General features: G+C 43.3%; 1 long non-coding RNA gene across 2 annotated transcripts in view; it reads left to right on the top strand.

Moving 5' to 3' along the window:
* The window catches only part of LOC111528534, a 71,869-nt gene extending 64,217 nt beyond the window's left edge, over positions 1-7,652 (top strand). The window contains exons 4-5 of one of the 2 annotated variants that reach the window (XR_002727039.2): positions 3,495-3,578; positions 7,213-7,652. This is a non-coding gene — a long non-coding RNA (uncharacterized LOC111528534). Of the gene's footprint in view, positions 1-3,494; positions 6,092-7,212 lie in introns of those variants that run through there. The other variant, XR_002727038.2, reaches the window with a different exon arrangement.
* The last annotated feature ends 1,172 nt before the right edge of the window (positions 7,653-8,824 follow it).

Consider the following 8,824-nt stretch of genomic DNA (forward strand, 5'->3'; position numbering starts at 1 on the left):
TTTTTTTTTCAGAGAAGTTTCAGAACCACACAGAAACTGTCTTATAAAACTTTAGGTACTGGATCCAGGAGAAAATAAGTTGAACCCTCCTGCAGTATAAACAGTTTTCTTTGCCACTTTACTTTTCAGTTCATTCATGGATGTGAAAATTCCTTTAGAAACTTGTTCTAATCAGAACTTTAGAAAATAATGGTTATATGTGATGTAGAATATGATATGAAGAGAAGCCAGTATATATATATATATTTTTTTGGGGGGGGGCAGAGTCTCACTCTCTTGCCCAGGCTGGAGTGCAGTGGCACCATCTCAGCACACTGCAACCTTTGCCTCCCAGGTTCAAGCGATTCTCCTGCCTCAGCCTCCCAAGTAGCTGGGATTACAGGGGTGTGCCACCACACCTGGCTATTTTTTTTTGTATTTTTTGTAGAGATGGTTTCACCATGTCAGCCAGGCTGGTCTTGAACTGCTGACTTCAGGTGATTCACCCACCTCAGCCTACCAAAGTGCTGGGTTTACAGGTGTGAGCCACCACGCCCGGCCACCAGTGTATGCTTCTTGCTATGTAGAAGATTCATCATGGCCATGAAGCTGGCCTCCAGAGTCCTCCCAGACTTTCTTGCTTGGTGGGTGGTGGAGTGGGCAGAGAGGTGGGCTGGCTGTATTCAGACATCTGTTCTCCGCAAGTTTCTGATGCACACACTTTTAAGTGAGGTTTGCAAAGATGGTCATTTAATTCCTGGAAGAAATGGGATAGTATATGCATATCCTTTGTCATTTCTATAGATTAGAGCTTCTGTCCAGAGGTGTGTTTACCCCTGTGCACAGAGGAACTGGAGCTGATGGCTGTCAAGATGCAGGCACTCCAGGCAGTTGCCAGCACCACCTCCTACTTCTTTTTTTTTTTTTTTCTTTTTTGTTTCTTTTTCTTTTTTTTTTTTTTGAGATGGAGTCTTGCTCTGCTACCCAGGCTGGAGTGCAGTGGCACAAACTCGGCTCACTGCAACTTCTGCCTCTTGGGTTCAAGCGATTCTCCTGCCTCAGCCTCCTGAGTAGCTGGGGTTACAGGCATGTACCACCACACCCGGCTAATTTTTGTATTTTTTTTTGAGACGGAGTCTTGCTCTGTGGCCCAGGCTGGACTGCAGTGGCCGGATCTCAGCTCACTGCAAGCTCCACCTCCTGGGTTCACACCATTCTCCTGCCTCAGCCTCCCAAGTAGCTGGGACTACAGGCGCCCGCCACCTCGCCTGGCTAGTTTTTTTTGTATTTTTTAGTAGAGACGGGGTTTCACCACGTTAGCCAGGGTGGTCTCGATCTCCTGACCTCGTGATTCGCCCGTCTCGGCCTCCCAAAGTGCTGGGATTACAGGCTTGAGCCACCGCGCCTGGCCTAATTTTTGTATTTTTAGTAGAGATGGAGTTTTGCCGTGTTGGCCAGGCTGGTCTCGAACTCCTGACCTCAGGTCATCTGCCCGCCTCAGCCTCCCAAAGTGCTGCGATTACAAGCATGAGCCACCGTGCCCGGCCTCCACCTCCTGCTTCCTTCTGAAGGTGCTCGCCAACCAAAGAGAAATGAGGCAGAGCCTGTACTCACTTGTCAGCCTGATGGCATGAGGTGTCACAGTTATGGCTCTCAGTTTCAGGATCACTGATAGTCCACACTGGGTGAACATATCAGGGGTGTGTGGATGGATAAAAGTCAGGAAACCTGAAATATGCTATAGATGTAAACATCACTTCATCAGGTACATAACTTCCTTCTAATTTACTTTTCTATTACCCACCCATGCTTGATAGCTGCTAAAGTTAATGCAATTTTTATTAAAGCAAAGTCTTCATTAGAATTTCTCTCCTTGGATTATCAGTACAAGACAGGCCACCTCTTCCACATTGGGAAGCTCCTTTCCCCTCCTTGCTGCTCTCTCTCTCTGCTGACCCTGGCAGTGTCCCCAACTCAGCTCCGGCTCCTTCCATATGCCCTGTTCTTTCTAATCACAAGGAGGAGGATGGGGCAGCAAACTTCCCACAGCTCTGCATTGCTTATTCAGTGATACGTACACTAATCATCCCTCAATCTTACTTCAACCATCTGCCCTTGGGTTGGGGGATGGGGTTGCCGTGCCTGAAGGTTGGGGCTGGATGAGCCTTGGAAGGTAGTGATTGGGTGTACCTGGAGGGTGGGAGTTGGGAGTGTCTGGGGGATGGGGAGATGGGTGAGTCTGGTGGGTAGGGGTGGATGAGTGTGGGTGGGTAAACAGTGCGGAGACTCTGGTCTCAGAATCCCAGGCTTCGGAAGGAAAGAAACCTTGCGCTGAGTGGGGAAATACTGCTGAGGACCAATCAGGCTTGGGGCTGAAGCTCTTCTGCAATGTGAGGCCTCCTTGGCAGGAGACTAAGATGGTGTTCTCTCTCTCTGAACAGTTTTTCCGCTTGTATTCTACCTCCACCTTCTCTCTCTATTCTCTTTCCAGGATTTTAAGGACAAACACAGAGTGTGTATAAGATAATTCTCCAACGAACTATTAAAATACTATTTATAAATTGGGTGCAACCAACCGTTTGTTGCCTTGGAGATGCTTCCATGAAAATAAATAGAACCTGAAACCATGAGTATGGCTTGGTTGTTCTTTTTGGAAAAATGTAGCTCAAATTCCAGATCATGTAGCTGGGGGCAGATTCTGCTGTTAGTCTCTTAAGGTTGGCTTGGTCATGAGTTTTCTGGTCATGTGGTGGGTGAAGGTGGGTGTCCATTGCAGGTGAGGAGGATGTGAGAAGCTGTCCTCTCTGGAGATTGCAGTGGTCTCATAAGCAGTTATAAGCTCTGGTCTGCTTTGCCATGGCTACCTGCTCATTCTCTAGCACAGTCATATATGATGTGTATTGAGCATATGTTCTGTTGTTGAGGCCAGTATGGGCTGGTTCAGGGAAGCACCCAGGAATGGGACTGAACTCCTGCATTTGACTAAGTGCAGTCTTGTCAGTCTTGTGGAAAACCCAAGCACAGGTAACTTAGTTGCAGTTCTGTTCACATAAAAATAATCTGCAATGTTTTCCGTTTATATCTTATTTCACTTATTTTATTTTGATTTAATAAACTGAGCTATAATTAAAGGCAAAACATTTATGAATTGTGAAAGTATATGGTATGTTCACCTCTCTTCAAAGAAAGGCTATTCAAAAAACAAACTTCTTATTTTATATGTGTGAGGAAAATAACTTCATCTGTCTTAGTCCATTTGTGTTGCCATAAAGGAATATCTGAGGCTGGGTAATTTACAAAGAAAAGAGGTTTATTTGGCTCACAGTTCTGTAAGTTGTACGAGGGGCATGGCACTGGCATCTACTTCTGTTGAGAGCTTCAGGAAGCTTCCACTCATGGTGCAAGGTGAAGAGGAGCCAGCGTGCAGATCACATGATGAGAGAAGAGGCAAGAGGGGATGGTGGGAGGTGTCAGGCTCGTTTTAACCATCAGCTCTTCTGTATTCATTCTTGCAGAAATGAATACAGCAAGAATCATTACCATGAGGATGGCACCAAGCCATTCGTGAGGGATCCGACATGTGACCCAAACACTTCTTGGTAGGTCTCACCTGCAACGTTGGGAATATGTGTCAACATGAGACTCGGCCAAATCAAACAAACCATATTCAAACCATAGCATCGTCTTACCAGCCACCCTGCACTTTATACAACTGTTGCCTTGGACATTATGAATAATTGGAACACACATCTGCCTCTTCCTACTAGCAAACCTTCGTGTACACCATCCTAGGAGGCCTTTTGCTCCCCTCTCTACTCCGCGTGTTTGAACACCATGAAAGGCCCAGCCCATCCCTGTCTCTTTTGTGGAGACTTCCCGACTTCCTTTGTCACAGAGGTGCTCCCTTTGTCTTGTGTTGTTCAAAGCCTATGTTCTGTCCATGAACACACCCTGCCTGCAATTATATGGTGTGCTTTAAGAGATCTTATTAGACAGACGTTCCTGGAGAAGGGTATTTTGCTCACGTTGATCCTGCATAGTGAGTAACACAGTGTCTTTTATCTAATACTCCATAATTTGTGGTGGTAATGATGGTGGTGGTGGAGAGAATGAACCCAAATCTCTCTTCCGAAGCCATTTTTTGACATATCTACCATACGTTGAAGAATACTGACATTGACGACATTTCCAGCTGGAGGCCAGAAACGAGCTTACCTTGGTTCACTAAAAAATAGAATAATAATCTCTGGGGAGGACTTTCAAATTTAAAAAGGAATTTCCTGTTATTTTAACCAGTAGCTGGAATATACATTATCATCCTTGTTTGACTGGAAAAGCAACTACAGCACAATGTCAAATAGTGAGTTAGATAGGAAGCTGAGCACAGCATCCACATGGAGCTCAGTGGTTTGCAAACTTATGCGGAACTGACAATCACCCCAAGCTCAACCCTGGAAAGTTGCATTCAGTGAGTCAAGGATGAGATCCTAGGAAATCACATCTACGATGAGCTTCTCAGTTGTTTCTGATTGTAGCTGAAGTGCACTTAGAGACACCCAGCAGTGGGGGCTCTTTCTGCTATCCTGTCAGGGGACCTTCTCCCAGGACGACATCAGTTCTTTGTGGTGAGTGACACAAAATAGGCCTCCAGAGCATACCCCTTCCCTCAGTCAAGAGTGCTCAGTCTTCGTGGACAAAAGAACACCTACAAGCCGTCAGCCCAGGCTGGCCATCTGGAGAGAGAGGGCTGAGCACTACTGTGTATGTTTGGAACTCTTCCCTAGGGTTTCCCTGTGCATGTGCCTTGCCCATTAAGTCTTCAGTCTCCTAAAATGCAGCCCCTGCTTCCCTCACCTTGGTTCAGCTACTTCTTGACCCATGACTTAAAGCATTTCTTTGATTTGGTCCTCTTATCTACCCAGATCTCTGATATCTGACGCTCCTAACATGTATACCAGAAACCCAGAATTAGGATTCATACACTTGTCCTCATAAAGGCATGACTCTGGCCATCTGAACCAGTCTCCTCTCACCTCAGACACACCCATTGCATCTCACAGGCCTTGCCTCACTCAGCACCCTGTCCAATTTACCAACACACAAACGTGCTTCCATTTTGGGTTGTCATGACTATGTCATTAGAACTTTATGATCGCGAAACAGATATGCAAATAAGTGCAAATTGAACACCATCTGCTGAATCTCTAGGATTCTCATCATTACATAAATGACCAAGGTATTGGCTCAAAAAGAAAAGATGCCTGTCAGCCTCCTGGAAGATTCCTCAGCAGAAACTTTTGCCATCAAGAAGATGTAAAACAAAATCCATGTCCCAAGGGAAAGTAATAGACACATAGGGAAGCAGCAGAAAATCTCATTACTTAAAGGTTGATTTTTATCTAATGGTACAAGTGAATAGCAGCAGGCTTCCGAGGGGAGGCAGCATAAGCAGGGAGGCTGATAGTTTTGTTAATTCTTATATCTATTTTTTCATATATAACCAGCTGTGTTTTTGTTTATTTTTTAGTACTTATATACATTCTCTCAAAGCTGCTGACAAACAGCACAACTATATTGCAGGCAAAACTACACAATCTCTATGAGTCTTTATATTGGCTTTGTTGACTGGTAATGGATAACATTTCAACTACTGGCCATCTCCAAAGAGCAGATGCCAAGTATTCAGTGGTGTATGCTATGTGGCTGTCAGGGGTGGTAAGAGCTCAGTACACCTATAAGCCATTCCAGAAGCTCCTTCAGAACCATTCAGTGAGCTCCCTGGAAAAGTTAACCTTTACTTTTTATCTACGTGGATGCCATACAACTTGCTTGTTACATCAAGGAAAAAAGGAGAGAGTCAAAAAGCATAACTGGCAAAGTACCAGTCCAGACTCAGGAAATGCAACCAATCTCTAATACTTTGAAGTTGTAACATCAGTAAAATACGACATCCTGGCAATCCGCGGTGGGGGATGCAAATCCACCCATGAGCAAGTCTCTGGGGAAAAGGTTGGGCACAGTGGCTTGGGCTTGTAATCCCAGCTACTCAGGAGGCTAAGGCAGGAGGATTGCTTGAGGCCGGGAGTTCAAGACTACCCTGGGCAAAATAGTGAAACCCTCTCTCTACCAAAAAAAAGCTTTTTTAAAAAATATAGGCTACTGTGAGCTATGACCACATTGGTGTTTTCCAGCCTGGGCAACAGAGGGAGACCCTCGCTCTAAAAACAGAAAGATAGATAGATAGATAGATAGATAGATAGATAGATAAAAAAATTAGAGAACAGGAAATAGCTATGGTTTTCTGTTTGATTCAGAGTTTCACCTCTTTATAAAATGCTTAGCTACATTTTCCTATGTCCTCATATTTCAGTGCACCTGCCTCAATCATTTTATTAAAATGCTTTTATGCCTAACTAAACATCCCCCTTTGTTTACTATTCTCTTTCCTTTATTGCAACCAGCACAGACAGAGATCTAGCATTGACATCCGCCTGCCAAGTAATTTAAATGTGCAATTTGTAAATGGGTGTTTTGTGCATTCAAAGGGCTAATTGGCAATGAGAACTGCTGGAAATCATAAAAGAAAAGACCCATTGGTTGTGCCGTAATATTACTGGAATTGGAGGTGGGAGTTTTAAATCGTTATGGAAGCAAAGGAACTATCCTTTCTAGGATAACTTAAAGCCCTCGGGCGTTCTCTTTTTCACAAAGATGTAGATACTGAAGTCTGAAGATAATTGCAGTGAGGCTCTTTCTCACTGTTTCTTTATCAAAGCTTATATAAATTGTACAAATGGTCCTATAATTTTGGTTTATCTTTTACTATTTTCCAAATGACACTGCATAGAAATAATATACTAATGCTCCAAAGAAGCTAATTTAATTGCCAAGTACTTTAATTTTCTAATAACTCTAGCAAAAATTGTGTGTTTATGCTATTGGTGAATAAAACAGAATGAGTATTGGCAGAAAACTTTATGGTGACTTATACAGAATAATGTGTAAGTGACATACTTTAGGAAATAGTTATACACATAAGAAACAGGAGATAGTTTGAAGTCCTAACATAAATTTTTTTATCCATTTCCTCTCTTTTGCCCAATAACCCTGAAACTGACCCAATTTTCCCATAGAACTAATGTTTACTATTCTTTTGAATAAACATAGAAATTGACCTTCCCAGTCTTGAATCTTTAGAAAGTTATATTTGTCTTATCTGTGTTCCTTTCTAAGGAAACCAACAGTCAGGACTCCCAGATAGTATCATGGAACTAAAACTCACCAGATCGCTGCCTCTGGACAATGAGACATCAGTCCTCACCCACCATGATTACCTAAGTACCTGCTTCCTGTTGACCAGTTCCTCTACCTTATTCCTCCCTAATTCCTGTTTTCCTGCATGTAGTTACATTTCTTTTCTGCTATGTAAGTCCCTAATTGTAGTTGGTTAGGAAGATGGATTTGAGACTGATCTCCCACCTCCTTGGCTATAGCACCCGATTAAAGCTGTCTTCTCTGGCAATACTGATTGTCTCAGTCATTGGCTTCTGGTGTGGCATGGAGCAGGACCTAGACAGAACCCCTGGTGTTTTGGTGAACCCTGGTGTTCTGAATAAACCCTGCCCAATTCAAGCACCTGTACAGAAAGGGACATGGCCCCTGAATTCTAGTTGTCTCCGCTGAATCACATAAAAATATAAAATCTACAACTTTTCAATTAAAATTAAATCTGTTGCCCGGGTGTAATACAGAAGAGTTTAAGATCAATATATTTTTCAGAGCACCCCCACCATGGGCATGAGTTTTAAAGCCACAGCTATATCCCTAACATAGATACCTCGCCTGCCACCTGCAGAGGAGAGGCTCAAAGGGTGAGGGAGGTGTTCTGAAAGACCCTGTCTTCATCCCACTGACCTGGAGAGAACTCCAGCATTTTAAGGATGACTGAAGTGGTCAAAAAAGACTAAAAAGTCTGTTTACAAACTGTGTATATTGTTAGGGAAAAGACAGATCAGGTAGCACAATGTAGAGGACAAAGAAGTATTCAAATAAAATACAGGTGTCCCTTGGTATTTGTGAGAGATTGGGTCTACGACTCCTGCAGATACCAAAATCTATGAATGCTCAAATCCCTCTAGAAAGTACTGTAGTATTTGCGTATAACCTATGCACATCCTCTTGTGGATTCAGATAAATGAATCATTTATTTGAAGAAATGACTGTCTTATCATTTAAATGACTTTAAATGATACTTTAAATCATTTCTATAATACTCAATACAATGTAAGTGCTATCTAATTGTTATTGCCCTTCAAAGTATTGTGGTTTCCAGGCCCTGAACTGGGAAGTTGGCCCTGACTCCGAAATGTCCACTCGATTCCCTACATGGTCTGTCTCCTTGCTTCTTGTTTGGTGATCTTGCTTGATTCTGTATTGATTAGGGAATAATGACAAGAAAAAAGGTCTGTATGTGTTCAGCACAGATGCAATTTTTTGGGAGTTATTTCCATCTACGGTTGGTTGAACCCACAGATGCAAAACCACCAACAGGGAGGGCCAACTACACCAGTATAAGGCACATCTGCCACTCTGGCTACCAGTGTCTCCAATTTAGAAAACACACATTGACTGTTTTAAATATCCAAAGTGCATGTCTCATAGATCAGTCCGCGCCCTTGGCAAAGGAGGAAGGCGTCAGAAGACAGGGAATGCTGGTTCTGTCCCTGGCCACTCACCTCCTATTCTTCTCCTGTGAAGATGGACACACATCAATCATAGTGTTACCACTGTTGGAATTTTCATCTCTGTCGCCGAGTACATTGGGCTTCATTCCACCAGAAGTTTA

This window comes from Piliocolobus tephrosceles, chromosome 14 (genome assembly GCF_002776525.5).
Source record: "Piliocolobus tephrosceles isolate RC106 chromosome 14, ASM277652v3, whole genome shotgun sequence".
NCBI classification, from domain to species: domain Eukaryota; kingdom Metazoa; phylum Chordata; class Mammalia; order Primates; family Cercopithecidae; genus Piliocolobus; species Piliocolobus tephrosceles.